This window comes from Otolemur garnettii, unplaced genomic scaffold (assembly GCF_000181295.1).
Source record: "Otolemur garnettii isolate 467f Iridium unplaced genomic scaffold, OtoGar3 scaffold00137, whole genome shotgun sequence".
In the NCBI taxonomy this organism is placed as follows: domain Eukaryota; kingdom Metazoa; phylum Chordata; class Mammalia; order Primates; family Galagidae; genus Otolemur; species Otolemur garnettii.
The window spans coordinates 2,230,655-2,248,686 of NW_003852532.1; positions in this window are offsets into that span (position 1 = coordinate 2,230,655).

Below are 18,032 nucleotides of genomic sequence, written 5' to 3' on the forward strand. Positions count from 1 at the left end.
GAATGAAATAACCAGTGAAAATTAGATCCATGGGATTGCTCACTACCTCCCCCAAATTTCTGTGTGGTAGCACTTTAGAGAGTTCACAAACACAATCTCTCCATGTGGCTTTCTTCTCTAGCTTTGCTATCATTTCCAGTCAGTTCAGCAACCTTTTATTTCAAAACCATGACAGCCACTTTAGTTGCAAATACCAGCAGCATATCCTGTTTTACTTAATGTTAAAAAATAATAAATTTATTGGAAAGATGTTTGCCAAACTAGTAAAGAGAAAATCTATTATGATGATTGGAAGGTGCATATTCTTTTATCAGAATTTCACTAATTTAAAATTATATTTCTCATGTAAAAGAAGATTTCTCATATCACAGAAGATTTGAAACAATTTTATAAGTAGTCATGTGGTCTGCATCCATTATGACAACCTATAATAACTTATTCTTGGTTCATTCTACATTCTTACTTCTTTTCAACAATTGCTGCTTGAACACACATTTTTTTTTTAAATAACTGACAAAACAAATAAGCTCATGATTGAACAAGATGTCATTTCAACTATTGACAGCACTTCATGATTCTGGCACTATAAAACATCATACTATTTATAACCAACTCATTATCTCCACACTATAAAGAAGGATACTGAATTCAGTTTAATAGGCATTAATTGACTATGTTCCTTGTCCAAGATACAGTATAAGGAACTAAGAAAATATGATCCTTGGAATAAAGGAGCTCTGAATTTCGTTAAGGGAAAGAGGAGTACAAAGCAAACCCTAAGTACAAAGCAAAGCCAGGTAGACTGTGATAAATACAGTGGAAGGATGTTTGATGGGAGGTCAGAAGAATTATCTCAGACTAGAAAGCACATCTGATGTCTTCATACAAATGCCCTATCTTAAATAAGGTTGCATTTTGACAACTGAGGATGGCACAGTAAGCAATCCAAGCAGAAGACAAATTTAAATACTCATAAAGCCTGATCATATGGATCATATTCTGAAAAGACACAGTGGGGAACAGTGGAACATGTGGTACACAAGGATATTTGGGAATATGTGGAGAAAATATTAATAGTAATTAATAAAGGAGGAACTCATTCAAGTGAAATCTGGAAATCATTTGTTTCTTTATGTCTTTACGGTTGAATTTTCAAATGCAATTAAGTTATTTTATATATGTGCATATATATTTTATATATGTGGATATATATACATGTATACATGTATATATGGATATATATGCACATAAAATAATTGCATTTGAGATATATTTGTATCCATATATATGCATATATATATCCAAAATATATTATATATGCATACTTGGATATATATGTATACATGGATATATAAATCCACATATATAAAATAATTGCCTTTGAGATATATTTGTATCCATATATATGCATATATATATATCCAAAAAATTTCTGGAAAGGAAAAATTTGATAGGTCCAATCATACAACTTTTCTCACTGGAAAACAACGGAGAAGCTAAAAGAGAGAATATAGCTAACTGAATTTTTTTTAAGTTTGTGGAACAAACGCTGATTATTTAATGTGGGTCAGACACTTATTTGCTACGTGAACAACAGTGAAGAAAATAAAAATAATTCTTATTTTCATGGCATATATAGTTAATTTGGATAAATAGACCTTAAGTAACCATAGAAATATTTAATTATAATTTGCGATAAATGCTGTAAGGAATAACCAAGAGAGTGATCACAGATGATTTCAGGTATTACTCATTGATATCAGGGCGTTACATTACTATTTGCATGGCCTGCCATGGTTGATATAAAAATCTACATTAAATTATCATTTGTATATATGGTTTATCTCTCATAGTAGCAATGTGGTATTTGGAAGAGGTTGAACTTTGAGATATGTATTTTGGTTTAAATTCTGGCTCAGCTAATTATTACCTAGTTGCTTTGATCTGATCCTGTTTTTGTGTAGAAACCATAATTTCCACCATATAAGGCTGTTGAAAGATTCAAAATTAGTCTATGAAGGTTCACAGAAGGAATTTCTCATATTAATTAATAATAAAATCCTTTACTACCACCAGGGCTATCAATGGACTTTCCAGATAATATAGGTTATCATTTGGAAAATATATATTTTAAATGGTACTGGCTGAAATATTTACCAGCTAATAACAGATTATTCACCACATTAAGGTTTAAGGTTGATATTTAATCAAATACCCTCTCTCCTACCACATCCTCACCCCCCATAGTTAAGATGTGATTGACAAATACAAAAAAGAGTAAGGTTCTTGCCTTTTGTGTTTTGGGAAGTACTGAACTGGAGGCCATGGTTAGAATCTTTAGCCAAACTGGCTCCCAGCTATTAGCTGCTTCCTTTCCTCCTCAAGGAGACCTTGGGGTAATTCATCTGAGGGAGAGTTTAAGTCTACAAAGCCTAATCACTGCCTAAACAGAAGTATTAACTATCCTATCTTATCTCTGAAGGCTGACAGGGGGTTAGTGAGAAATATCTCTAGACTTTTTATAGAACAGACCTTTTCTTAAAAGCTAGGCTGGCCTGACCCAGGTGAGCTGCTCAGGTGGAATCAGATACCCCGCCGATGACAGCTACCTGTGTAGTGGGAAATGCCAGCTGTAAATGGAGACAGGAGGAGGCTGAAACACACACTCAGCTCCCTTCTCCCAGTCAGAAGTGTTCCGTGTTGCTGCACTACACATCTGGCCAGGAAACAGGAAACGAGAGCACAGGGGAATAGAGTTGCTCCAAAGATCCCTGAAGTACAGTAAGAATGAGCAGAATGTATAATATATAGAATATATATACATAGGAATAAATGGAATTACCTGCTCTGGGTGTACACTGATGAAGGATGACACCAACTCTATACTTTTGCTGGACACCCCCCTTCACTGTGTTATTCTAAAATGAGTGTTCATCTCTGGTCTATGCCAAGATTTGCTTTTCTTAGTAAGTATATTAACACCATTTTCCAGTCTGCTTATATGGTTGTGACTATTTGTAAAACCATTCTCTGCTAGTGCAAGAGATATACTTTATTAATTTGAAAATATTTGAAAATAGTTTTCTTAATCTAAAAATATTAGAAATAAATCATAAGTGTGACAATTCTACAGTTACTAGTTTGTATTTTTATCTCTTGACATCTAACACTGTGAAGACAGTCCTTATTGAGTACAGAAATTTTGTTTCTATTTTATTTTAGTATTACTATATTCTAGTATATGGATTTATTTTCTTTTATTTAATTGGAGATAGATAGAGTGGATGAGCAGGGAAATTTGAGAAAAGGAGAAAGAAAAAGAGAGGAGGGGAGAAAGAGAGAGATATTAAGACAGATATTGAATAGATACTTTAGTTGTGGGCAACAAAATCAAATTATTAAATGACAGATATTAGCAAAGATCACATTCAGCTTTATTTTGGATGAGGCAACTGTGATTCAGGATAAACGGTGGCACAGTAGCACTGGAGCCTAGACATCTCACCCCCAAGCCTGGACTTACCCATGTGATCCCCACCTATCTGCCCCCAGGTGCCTCACGCCCTGCACCACACCTGGGAATATCTTTCTTAGAAGTCCACATTGAAATTATGGCATTGAGATATCTTGTTGAAATCCAAATAATGCTTCATAATGATTTTATCAAATTATATATCTCTGAAGAATAAAGTTAGGCGAGAATGGGTTGCAGCTCTAACTCAATGGTGAGAGAGTAATAGAGAGACCTAGGCATAGGGTAATTCAGAGGGAATGTCAGCTTTTGTTCAGAAATAGAAAGTATAAGAATCACTGAACCATGAGTGGTTAATGGAGAAGACATGATAGCATTAAATACACAATTCACATACTTAATTTTATTATAGAGTCAGTTCTCTAACACTAGTTTAACACTTCCGCTTTAGAATCTGAACCATAAATCTCCATCCTATAATTTACCACATAACTCTTGCCTTCCCAATTATCTTAGCAGGTACATCTGGAGAAGGAACTGGTTTACTATCATTCAGCTATAGCTTATAAGAATGTCAGCCCAACTTGAGAATACAAGAATTATTCATACCTTTCTTTCTTTAAAATAGTTACTTTGAACTCCTCTTATAATCTTGCCAAATTATAGAAATTTTAATCTAAATTTTTAAAAAAATATTCTCTTCTCCTATGTTCACACCAAATTCAGAAGCCCACTGGTGTCTCTAAAATGGGGGAAAGGCTTTAACCAGAAAGTCATTTTGCTCCTCACTCAGCAAGTCTTCCTAAATCACCTCTCCCTCCAACTCTCCCATCAATGACCTCTTTTAATCTTGGGAATATTATGCTTCTACTACCTTTCTGTTTCCCTAAATTCCCTTTAGAACTTAAGGTAGAAAAGAAGACTTATTGCCTTTAGCACTCTAGGATTTCTAATTTATAATATAATCTCCATATCATTCTAATTTATAATATAATCTCATACCTCCATTTGAGCTGGAGGAAAACATCTGAGGAGGCCACGTGCAAAGTCTTCACCTGCACCACACACACTGCAAATCCCGCCCTGTTATTTGTCACTTTCAAGGTTGCTTAGATGTTCTACTTAAATTTTACCTACATACATATGATGATGGTAGGAAATAACACCATATACCTTGTGCCATGGCATTCTAGAGTACAAAGCGTAAGGTAGTAAATTTATCTTACATTTCATCAGTTCATAATGAAGGTAATCTGCACTCTGACAAAGTTCCTTGTGAAATCTCTGGAGACTTATAACCAGGTTCTTTTTAACTGAACTAACTTCTAACAGGCTAGTAGCATGTCAAACTCTCTTTTCTACAACATTATATGTATTTATGTGGGTTAGTTCTCCATCTAGTGTTTTGGAATTTCATCTAGTGTTTTGGAATTTCACAACACAATCTTTTACGGTGAACCTCTGGGTTCATTTTATATAAATGACTGACATTTTTGATGGCCAAGATAACAATTTCCTTTAAGCCTCCAGTTTCCTAAGAAACCAGCTGATTTAATTTGATTTCTCTGGTCTGTCCAGCCTTGGCAATCCCAACCACCAGTAACAGGAACTAAACATTTACGGAGCAAGTAGTAAGTAATCTGTGATAGGGGCTCCCTTCATTACAGAGTATCTCTTATTCAGCATTTATATGAATGTATAATTAAATAGCTGTCTCCTTAAAGCTTTTACTTATATCAAAGCAATATCTCCAGAACACCTCATTTTCCCTATGAGAGAGAGAGAGTCCCTACAGTATTCACTTTAATGTCACTATTAAAAATGCAACACAGGAATTGAAAATGTGCCTAAGTAGTTTAGTCACCTCTTTTGACATATTCATTACATTTCATCTTACTGGTTTCAAAATGGAAATAAGATTATTTGAGAAGTTAAACAGGAACCCTCCATGACAGACTGTGTAGTGTGATCTGCAGTGTAGAATTTCATGTTGTTGAATGTATAGTGTTAAAAAAACAAAACCAAAAACCCAGGATAGAATACTGGCGACTTTGTCTTGCTCTTGTCCATGGTCTTCCCTCCTGGACACATTTGGGAAAGGCACCCAACAGTGGTGATGGGAGCCGAGTATCCTATGCTGAAATATCATAGAAAGGATTCAAATGTGAACTTGGAGGCTAGACTTACTATCATTAAGGTCTCTTTTATTCTAAAACCCTATACATACAGTCGTCCAGGCAGGAGGGAGCATGTGAGAAGGATTTTTCCTCTCTGACCTGTCCTTCTGAAGTAGCTGTGCACCTCACGGAATGAGTGTGAAGGACAGAAATTCTAAGATGCTCTGCCTTTTCTACCATGAACTAAATGATAATTTTCTCCCAAATAATTGTTATGGCGGCTATGAACACTAGTTTGGCAACAACCACATAGTAACACCTTACAGAATTCTCATTATACGGCAGACGCAGGGCTTAGTGTTTCCCTTGCATCACATAAGTGATTTCTCCCAATTACCCTATGTGTTAGAAACTATTAACATCCCTTTTGACAAAAGCAAAAGTCTGACTTAGTTCAATTTTTGCTAATGCCGGGTGGCAGTGTGGAAATTGTTGTGGGGGAGAGTGTAATACAAGTGAAAAACCACACTTTTTCTGAAAGCATCAGTGTAGATAAGAAGCAGGTGATTGCCTCTTGCCTTGCGGGTAAAGGTGCAGGCAGTTGTTTTGTGTTCAGCTGGTAAAGCTTTCATGCTTGTCGTACATTTAGCATTCACTGATACTCATCCAATGTGTTCCAAGCGCCTGGTACTGTACTAGTTAACGATAACATAAAGACTAAGACAGGCAAGGGTTACCAAGCACAGCATAGAGCGTGAAGAGGGACCAATCTATTCCAGAAGAACTGGGGGAGGAGTTGGGGGCTAGGAGAAGGGCGTAGCTTTGGATAGCCTAGTCAGACACAATATTATAATGATTATTACCACATTTACTCATCAGGAACTTCTTGAGGGTGATTTAGCAAATAATTTATGTCTAAAACACAGTCCTTTATATGGCAGGGAAAATCTAATCCTTGCATGATGTGACTCTTGGGCCTTGACCAAATCATCTGCTCAGGGCTCTTCCCTTCCCCAGCCCTCACGATTGCTTGGGGAGTGGCCGAGAGAATGAATACCTTCAGCCCAGTGGGCCACTTCTCGTCTCCATATGTCAGTTTTGTAATGGAGCTGTCAGCCAAGGTGATTTATCTTTGTATCATGTGGTCCTTTAAGAATTTCTTTCTTGGATAATTGAATGTCACTCATCCAGGGAAGCTCCTACTTCCTGCATTAGGATGTCAGGGGATGCGTGACGATCATGAGGCGGATGCCACATAGGGCCACACACCCCACCTCGCGACCGGGGCTGCGTGGCTGATTGTCTCACAGAGAGGAGCAGAGCCGCCCACCAGCTGGAGAGCGCAGAGGACGCCTGAACTGCAGGAAACTCCTGACACCACCTCACTAACTGTAAACGCAAAATTAGAAAAGGACGTATGAGGCATGCCGGGATAACTCGTTTTGCAGTCTCCTTCTGCACCGGCAAGTCTTAGTGTCAATGAATGCAAAAAAAGGGGGGGGGGTCTAAAATCAGGAAAATACCTGGTACTTGTGCTACACAGATAATCAATACTGTTTTCCTGGACAGACTTTGGTGTCTCCAGATATTTGAAGCACTCTCCTAAAATTCATTTTGGGTGATGCATGGAAGCCCATATGGTATTTGAAAGAAAAGATCTGGGAAGAGTATAAGTTAACAGTGACAAGCTGTAGATAATGGGATTGGGATGGTTTTTAATGCTTTTGGGGGTTATCTGCAGATTCTACATTTAAAAATATGTATGAGTTACTTTTATAATAAGCAGAATTAGTTTAATAATTTTTAAGGATTTACTCTAAGCCATCCCATAACAGGTTTCAAAAATGAAAATATGTTATGTAAATAAAGTAACCAGCTAACCGGTGTCACGAATTTCCAAATTTGGGAGTCAATATTCTAATGTATGGAGTATGTGATATGATATCAGATAATGTTTATTAGTTACATTTTCATTTATCTTCAGACTCCAGATAAATAAATAAATCCAATGCTATACTACCAGTAGCATAAATTGCTTTTAAAAAATGATACATTAAGTAATGACTTTTCCTCCTATTTTGGCATTTGGTGAAATACCTCTGCTTATTAACATATTCAAGGGATTTTTTCATGGAATAAATTTGGTATGCAACTTCTGGGGTGTCTATTCATTAACATCCTCCTGCTGTTCACATTTTATTAATGAAACAACCCATCACCCTCCTACCAGCAGACACTTAATTCCTTCCCCAAATCCATCTGCTTTTCTCCAGTTTCCAAAGCCTACCTCCCTCATAAAATCAACTCTAACAAAGCCTTAATTCCATGGGTCAATTAAATACCAAAGAGAGTTAGCTATTTCCCATTATAAAATAATCTGAAAGTGTGTTTTGGCTGGAATATTACTCACATGATTAGGGTGTGAGTGATTAGGGAATTGGTGCTCCTTTTATAACTTGCCATTCAAGATTTGAATACAGGCATGGGACAAATTCAGCTGATTTCCTTAGTCATTTTGTTCCCTTTCTTCCTTTCGCTTTTTAAAAAATCTATTCCTTCCATTCTTTTTCTGTTTACTTAGGCGTAAAGAAAAATATAATCCAATAACCTTGTTAGTTCTTTTACATGCATAAATATCAACCTTGGTTAGCTTTTGTGACACAAACTTAATCTAAGGAATCTTTGAGGGAGAATCAGATATAGAAATGGAGCTATAAATAAATATAAATAAAATGGAGCATAGCAACAGTGAATTTCAATTTTGAGAATTTGAAATCCTAAGAAAATATGAACCTGTATCCAGATGAAGGTCAAATGTATTTTAAACTTTTAAAGTCTTCTGTATTGTGTAGCTTAGATATTTCTATGCCAGCATTTTCTGTATGTGTTAATAACAAGGGATTATAAAGGTAAAGCAGTTTTGGTTCTACTCCCTCATTAATTTTCCTACTTTTCCTAAATTTTTTTATTTTTATTGTTCAATCATGTTTGTGCACATTAATACTATCATGGGATACTGTGTGTGGTTTCCATATACAATTTGAAATACTTTCATCCAGTTGGCCAACATAGCCTTCATGTCATTCTCATAGTTGTTGTGTTAAGACATTTATAATCCACATTAAGAAAGATTCACACGTACCCTTATAAGATAAATCATAGATAATTTTCCTACTTTTTGATGAGTGACACAGTACCGAGCTAATCATAAAATGCTCAGGCATCAACCTACCTTACCCAGAACTACTGATTTTCTCTCTCAAGACTTGGTGCTTCAGTTCTTTCATGTAGTTTCACATCGTTAGATACTAACCACACAGATTATCCCAAATTTATGTATCTCCAGCAGGGATCACTTCCCTAAACTCTAGAACTCATATATCCAGTTACCTACCTGACACTTCCACTGGGGCGTCAAACAGACATCAAACTTAACATGTCCAAACTGCCTCCAGCCCTACTCGACTTCATCTTCACTCTCACCTTCTTGTTTAACAGCAGCATTCTCCTGTTTGTTTGAGCCAGTCTCTGTGATGTCATCCTGATATCATCATTACTATTGCCAATTCTACATACTGGATTCCCATTCCCTAGTCCTGCTGTAAAAAAGTCTATAGTCTATTTTTTAACATAGTACCACAATGATCCTCCTAAAGTAAGACACCGCAGGTGATTCCTGATCAGATCTCTGCACCAGTTCCCCATCTCCCTCACTGTAAAAGCAAAATTTACGTGATCTCACAGCCCATTACTCTTCAGATTCACCCACGCTCTCCTTGCCCTGCCTGTACTCTATGCCAGCCACACTGGATTCCACACCATTATTCAAGTAGATCGGGGCACGTGTCCCTTCTCTATGTCTAGAATACATTTCCTCCAAATATCAGTGCGGCTTGCTTTACCTCTTCTTACCTCCTGCACATCTTTGTTTGAAGAGGAGAGAGGTAGGAAAATGTAATAGCTGGCAGCCTGGAGTTGAGAGCCAGGCTGCCTGAGTCAGGAGATGCCGTGGTCAATATTCAGCTCCATGGATCATGGATAAGTTGTTAACCTTTCTGTTTTTCTGCTTCATTTTCTATAAAATGGAGCTAACAGTAGTATCTTCTTCAGAGGGCTGTCATGAGGATTAAATGAGTTAACATTTGAAAAGAACTGAGAACCTGAGAACAGTGACTGGCAGATAGTATCTTATGCGTTTGTTTGTTGGTTAGTTTTTGGTATTTATTTGCAAATAAAATAAAAAATTCATCTCCTTAATAAGGCTTTCCCTGGCCCTCTACTGAAAATTTTATACCACTACTAAATCCTGCACTCATCATCTTTTCTGCTTTTTGCTCCCATTCATAATTCAACTTTTAATAATTGGCTTATTTATTTTCTTTATCGCTTCCAACTCTCTTAATAGACTTTAGGCTGTATGGGAGCAGTGAATTTTTTACTATGAATTAAATAAACCAATGTCTAAAATATAGAAGATATTCAACAGTTCTTTGTTGAAAAAATATGAAAATAGTGAATTAACACTACATGTAAATCAAACTTAAGAATCAATTAAAGCCCTGGGTGCAGGAAGTCTGTGTATTGTCTCACACTTTGGATTCTGAGAGTCCTTTAGGATATACCAGGGGATAATGTGAAATGTTATAGTGTCTGAATTTTTATCCTACAAGAAAAGGGTCACTGGCTCTTTTTCCAGAGTGACATTTTGGGTGATGTCACCTTAACCATGAAACTCTGTTAGAGATAAATTGCCAATATAACTTAGAGGAAGGGAATTCAGATTAATACTATTTGGCTGCATTCTAAATGTCATTGTTTTTGTTTCAAAAGGCCAGAAAATAACATTTAAAATATTTGTAGTACGACTATTCAGCATCAATGCCTTCAGCAAAAAGGCAGAACCCGAATGACTTCTATTCCATTTTTACTGCTTTAAAAATGGAAGCTTCATAAAGATGAAGTATCTCTTGGCACACACCAGGCATTTATTTAAAATATCCTTCAGTAAGTCCCTCAACTTTATGAAAGTTCACTTTTCTCCACAAGAGAAAGGAAAATCAACATGATTCTTAAGCATGAGAAGGCTAAAGATAAACAAATAGAAATATGGGAAATATGTGTTCTGTTCAGTTGCCTTTTCATAGCTCCTGAAGCATGATTAATAATCACTGATTATTGATCACTTGCAAATTATTAATAATTAATAATTAATAATAAAGATACTTTTCCTTCCTATCATCAAGATAGTGTGATTGAATATAAACAAGAAGCTTTTTTTTTTCTCTGTGATTTTCAGCATTTTGGTGACATTGGTGGTGGGACTCAGAATGAGATATTTTACACATTTTAAAAAATGCACTAGAATTCAGGAGCATCTCTTCTAGAGAACAAGCCCAATGACTACTTGGATCTCATTTGTTCCAAAGGGAATTTCATGAAAATTCTATTTCATATCTTTATTTTAGAGGAAACACTTATGGGGTCAAGAAACTGGGAATATTTGGATAGTTAGACCATAACTGACCATTAATGTAAACAGTAACAGAGAAATATATTGCTGTCATTCCTTTTTGACAAGTAAACATTAAATTAACATTAGGGATTTAAAAATTTAAACATCTACTTCTCTCCTGATTATTTTGCTAGATACTTACCAAAAGAAATGAAAGCATTTTTTCCTGAGAATAATTGTATGTAGGTATTCATAACAGCTTTATTTGTAACAGCCCCAAACTAAAAACAAAACAACTACAACATCCACCTACAAATATATAGATAATTAAACTGTGGTACATCTATATATTGAATTGCTGCTCAGAAATTAAAGAAGGTACTACTGGTATAGCTAGAAACATGAATAAATCTCAAATAATAATACTGAGTGAAAAAAGTCCAAACAGCAACAAGAAGTATGTGCTGCATGAAGGCATTTATACAGAACTCTGGACCATGAAAAATAATTCAGGTGACAAGAAGCAAATGTACTGTCGCCTGGGGTTTGGGAACTTTTAAAAAAAAGTTAGAGGCAGGACTTACAAAGATACTCAAGGAAACCTTTGGGAGGTGGCGAATAAACTTGTTATCTTGACTATATTAATTATTATGCAGGTACATACAAATATCAGAATTTATCAAATTATACACTTTAAATATGTGCTATTTATTGCATATCAAATATACTGCCGTATAGATGTTTAACAAACACCCCGAAGAGAGAGGAAAGGAGTAAATGTTTCATTCCCCTGGTCATCACTGATGAACCTATTCTTTGAAGAGTATGTGTCACCAACCCTGCAATCCAAAATGTGGGGGATCAACTAGAGGCAGGAGGTTCATACCCTGCTATGGAGAAATACTCGCATATGACCCAGAAGTGATGAGTCTCCTGTCTTGGCTATTTAAAGGGAGACATGAGGTCCACAGACCAGAGTAAGCCATCCTAGTCCCAAGACTAATTAACCTAAACATAGCCCTCTTTTTTTTTGCAGATTTTGGCTGAAGCTTGGTTTGAACCTACCACCTCTGGTATATGGGTCCGGCGCCCTACTCCTTCAGCCACAGGCATCGCCAAACATAGCCCATTTCTAATGGGAAAAATTTCAATTTTTTAAGAAAGGTGAAAGTCCTCTATAATAAATATTTATATAACTATATCTATCAAAAATATTGATACTTAGGTATTCAATTATTTGTACTAGTAGGACTTAGTATTTTAATATATATATCTATCATCCAATTAATCCCAAAAGAAAGACAAAATATGTTTGCTTATTTATGGCATTTATTTAACTTCATTCAATTTCAAAACTAAGATTATTATGTTTTTAATGCATAATCGAATATTGATATGTAGAAGCAATTAACTTTAAAAACATTTTGTTTCAGGGAATGTCTGACTAAAGAGGCTACAAAATTGAAGACTTTCAATTAATTTGATCTTTATTGCTAAAAAGTAATAATCATACTTCCCATATTACTTCTTCTATCCAAGTATACTGTCCATTCAAAAAAAAGCCTAGTTACATACTTCTAGCCAAAGGATTTTTTGTAATCTTAGGAACAAAGTATAGTAACAGATAATTATAATATCATTGATCTCCCCTAGTCCCTGGGGTATAATATCAGATGGACAATGTATCAGATATTATGATATGCAGCTATGGTTTTAAAAAGCAAAGCAGAATATGTTATATGCTCTAACTATATATAAGAAACAATTGAGCCTAAATATCTTTATATCTTTATCCAAGGTTTGTTATTTATACATTTAAACAAAGAATATTTTGATAGGTAGAGAAAAGTGAAAATCATCAATACATATCTACATATTCCAATAACACACTGCTGACTTAGATTTGTTTAGTGTGTGAGAGTTTATGAGAGTTTGAAATTTCTGGGGGTTGCAGTGTTAGAGAAACCCCAAAATATTCATGGGTTTTATCTTCAAGAAATCTCACAAGGTTCTCATGGTAAACATACAAGAAAGGTCCTTTTATGGTTCCAGCATTGGAGGAGAGCAATAACGTAATATATCAGAGTATTCTCCATAACAAATTCCTATTCTCCAGGGCAAAGTTCTCAGGATTTTGTCAGAGTCCTATCACACAGGGTGAAAGGCATTTATTTCATTCCAGACCACTCAAGATTTCTTTTCTCCTCTAAAAGGTGAGAAAAAAGCTATACCACTAGAGGAAAGAATGTGAGATTTTTTTTTTCAAGACCAGAAACACATTCTTAAAGATGGAAATCCCATCTTAAAATATTGGAATTTTTCTATTCTCCATATATTACTACCACATCAAGAGGGCTCCAGAGTAATAGCAAAAGAGTATAGGTGAAACAGCTTTAAGACTGCCCAAGAGAAGCAATATATACAGAAAACCATGGTCAAGATGGGAGGGAAAAATTAACATACTAGAGGAAAACGCAGTCTCTGGCACCTACAATTATTGCAAACATTAAGCACAGCTCAACTCCCAGGCAGATTAACATAAACCTTCACACTAAAGACATATTTGACTCATTTCTTAATAGTCATCATAAGTCCAGCTTTCAACAAAAATAATATAAGGCATGTTGAAAGACAAGATAAAGTGATTATCATAATCAGAGTCAGAGATGACACACATGATGGAATCAGAAGATGGAATCTAAACAACCATGATAAATACATTAAAGGCTCTGGCTTAGCACCCTCAGGCCACTTTCACAAACTACCTTAAATGGGGTGGGTTACAAACAACACAATTGTAATATTTCTCATAGTTATTGAGACTGGGAAGTCCAAGATGAAAGTATTATCAAATTCAGAGACTGATGAGGCCGCTCTTCCTGGTCCATGGGTGGTGCCATCTTGATGTGCCTCAACTGATAGCAGGGGCAGTACAACTCTCTGGGACCTCCTCTACAAGAGCACTGATAACAATATGAGGGCTCCTCTCTGATGACCTATTTTCCTCCAAAGTCTTCACTTCCATCAAGACAGCATAATAATTATTATTATTATTTTTAGACAGAGTTTCAAACTGTCACCCTGGGTAGAGTGCTGTGGTGTCACAGCTCACAGCAATCTCAAACTATTGGGCTTAAGCCTCCTGAATAGCTGGTACTATAGGTGCCCACCAAAACGCCCGGCTATTTTTTGGTTGTAGTTATCATTGTTGTTTGTCAGGCCCCAGAGGGATTTGAACCTGCCAGGTCCAGTGTATGTGGCTGGTGCCCTAGCCACTGAGCTACAGGCACCGAGCTGACATAATAATTCTTAATGTGTGTTCAACTAACAGCCTCAAAATGCATGAGGCAGAGACTGATAGAAATTAAGGAGAAATAAACAAATCCACCATGACAACTGAAGATTTCAACATTTTCTTTTTAGTAATTTATAGATCAAGCTAGCAGAAAATCGGTGAGGATATAGTTGACCTGAGAAACACTATCAATCTATTTGATCTAATTATCATTTAAAAGTTACTCCATCTAACAAGGGCAAAATACACATCCTTCTCAAGATTATACGGAAAATCAACATAGATCATTCTGTAGGCCATAAAGCCAGCCCCAGTAAATTTAAAAAATTAAAGTAATACAAATTTCACATATTTCATTTCTTTTTAACTTTCTATACTTTCTTGTTCTTTCCCCTTTATGTGAAAGATAGTATTTTTATTAGTCAAGTAGTACTCTTAGAGCATTGTACAGTATCTTATAACCTTTACTTCTATTCTTACTAGTAGTCACTAGTGGATAGGCAGAAGCCTCAATATGCTAAGAGAAAATAATGAAAAATGTTTGGGGAAGAGTATTGTAAAAAAGATAAATAAATATAGAAATACTATTTTTATAATCAGAAATGAAGTAAGTACAAAAAGACACTGTTAATCTCCAAAGTATGACTGGCATTCTGCCATGTGGAAAATTTCAGCTTCCCCCTCTGGGGTCTATTCATTTATCTATGCACATATAAATACTACATCTATGCATCCATCTACACGTATATACACTATCACAGATAATTGTTACCATAGTTAGGCAGGGATTATTCCCCCATTGATAGAAAGAACACATAGGTCAAATAAGTGAAAAGACTCACTGAAGTTGCTACAATTAGAAAATGGTAGTATAGGAATGAATCCAATTTCCCAGACTCTTTTCAGTTGTGTTCATATAGCCCTGTTTTCACTCTAACTTTATCAACATAAAGACCATATTTTTAGAAGCAGCGCATCTAAATGCATGAAGCTTCATACAGTCTTTCCTGGGTATGAGTACACCATGGTCTGAATGTTTGTGGCCCCTCAAACTTCATGTGTTGAAATCTAACTCAACAATAGGATAGTGGAGACACAGGGAGGTGATAAGGTCATAAGGATGAAGCAACTCATGAATGAGATTAGTGCCCTTGATAGAAGAGGCCCCAGAGAGCTAAATAGCCCCTTCCTACAGTGTGAAGACACCGTCTGTAAGCCAGAAAAATGGGCATTCAACTGATACCGAATCTGCCAGTGCCTTGATCTTAGATTTCTCAGTGTCCAGACTGTGACAAGTAAAATTATGTTGTTTATAAGCCACTCAGTTTGTGGTATTTTGTTACAATCACCCGAATGGACTAAGCGTAATTACTTTCTTTTTGGACTTAAGCAGCACTTTATCTGGACTTTTCCCTTGGTTCTTAATTTACTAGACAATAAGATCTCTATGAATAGGTATTCTTTCTTTCTGGTTTTTCATCCATTTATCAAATATATATTGAACGTATGCTAAGGAGGGGGACAAAAATGTTCCTCAAGACAGCAAAATATTACTGCTGTAATTTTATGTAATAGTAAGTTAATTTCAGAGAGCAAAAATTTCCCAAATAAAGATGGTAATACAAAAATAGCAAATTGGATAAATAAGGCACTTGATTTATATGATAAGGGGAGGTGAAGAGGTGTCATTAAGATTGAAAAGTGAATGATGAGAAGAGTCAGCATGCCAAAGATCCAGGGGAAAAAAACAAAACAAGAAGTTAAGATCAAAAGGCACGAGAGAGCTAGGCAAGTGGATGAAAAACAAGAAGTCTGTGTTTTTAGAGTATACTGAATATGGGAATGCTAGTGTAAGAAACATGAAAGATTCTATCATGAATGTTGGTCAAGAGTTTTAAAAGTTGTTTAACTTTCATGTAAGGAAATGGTGTGAGCTGAATGGTGTTTACAATGATCACTACGTGGGAATTGGGTTTTAGGGTGCAAGGTTACAAGCAAGAAAGCCAATTAAAAAGTTTATAGAACAATTTTTAAGACAAAAAGTGATGCATGGCAGATTGAATTAGAGGTATAAAGAAGGGAAAACTAAATGAGCAAATTCAAAACATATCTCAAAGGACATGGTGATGACCTGAATGTTTGGATGAGGGAAAGGAAAAATTCGCTAATTACTTTGGAAATTTTATTTGAATAGTTGGGCATGTGGTCTGCTAACTGCTAAGCTGGAGAAGACTAATGAAGAGAGTTTGGGGATAAGGAAGGGAATCAAGACTTTATTTTCAAACATGTTCCCTTTGAGATAATTTGTACAACTTAGTGTGGAGATACGTGGTATGTAGTTAAATTTAAGTTGGAAGTTTAGAAGAGATCTATAAAATGTACAGAAAATGTTGTCTTGAGGATATAGATCATATTTAAAGCTATCACCTTTATATGGATCACCTAGGGAAGGCATGTAGAGAGAAAACAGAAAAGCTCTGAGTTAACCAATATTTAGCAGCTGGAGGACATTGAAAGCATGGCCAATATGTTATGAGCAAAATCAGAAGTCAGGAGGTGACAACTGTGTAAGATATTGTTAAGAAGCAAATAAGATGAAGCTAGAGAAATGGGAGAAAGAAAAAAGACTAGGCTGTGTGGCTAGAGAATGGAAGTCTATAAGGATCAAAATGGTGCACTGAGTAAGGGTTATTCCATATTTATATCCTAAGACTTAATTAGTATAATAGAAAAATGACTTTAACTTATATATGCCCAAAAGATCCCAGAAAGAATGGGAAAATTATCAGAATTATCAACAGAGAAGAAAATGGGATGAATTTTTAAAAGCTAAGGGAGGCATATTCACTAAAGATGCAGAAGGCAGTATTACAACCTCGATGATAGGAGGGGGCTAGTAGCAGAGGAAGGAGATGACCTGCCTGACAACTGAGCAGAGAGAGCCTGGATATAGACAGCACAAATATGGAGGAGGATAGGACACAGAAGTGAGCCAACAAATAACGTATGAGTTGAAATATTGAAGAACTGACCCCTCCACCTCTTTCCATGGCACATGATTTGATAGAATCAATTTTATTTCTACTTTTGCTGGGTAGAGGCAAGGAAGTAGAATTATAGAGGGAAAGTGACTTAGTGGACAAGGACAGAGCTTCTCAAACTTCAAACACATTTACATCATGCAGGGATCATGTTATAATATAAAATCTGACTCAGCTCATCTGTAATGGAGCTGCAAAGTCTGTATTTCTAGTGGAAGTCCAGGTGATGCTACTGTAATGGTTCAAACCAAATACTTTGAGTACAAGGGCACTAGAAGGTAACAGTTAAAGTAGAAATTTAAACCAGGAACTATTGAAAAGAGTGAGAAGAATAAACAAAGGATATTCTAGTTGAACCCATGAAGAACTTTGAACAAGAAGTGAAGACTTTGGAATTGCTCAACACAATGTTGTAATAGCTATGAGATCATCAGCTGCCATCCAGAGGAGGTAAGATGGTGTTCATCAGGGGAAGAGCCTCCATGTAAGTTAAACTGCCCTTTCACTTAAGCAAGAGGTCTCTGATGTAGCTTCTGAATGTTCTGAAGCATTATTTATTGCAATTACTCTCTTCCAACTGAGATGAAGGAATAAATGCATTTGTTATGTAGAGGAAATCTGCTAAATGGACTTTAGCTAGATGAGTAGATCACAT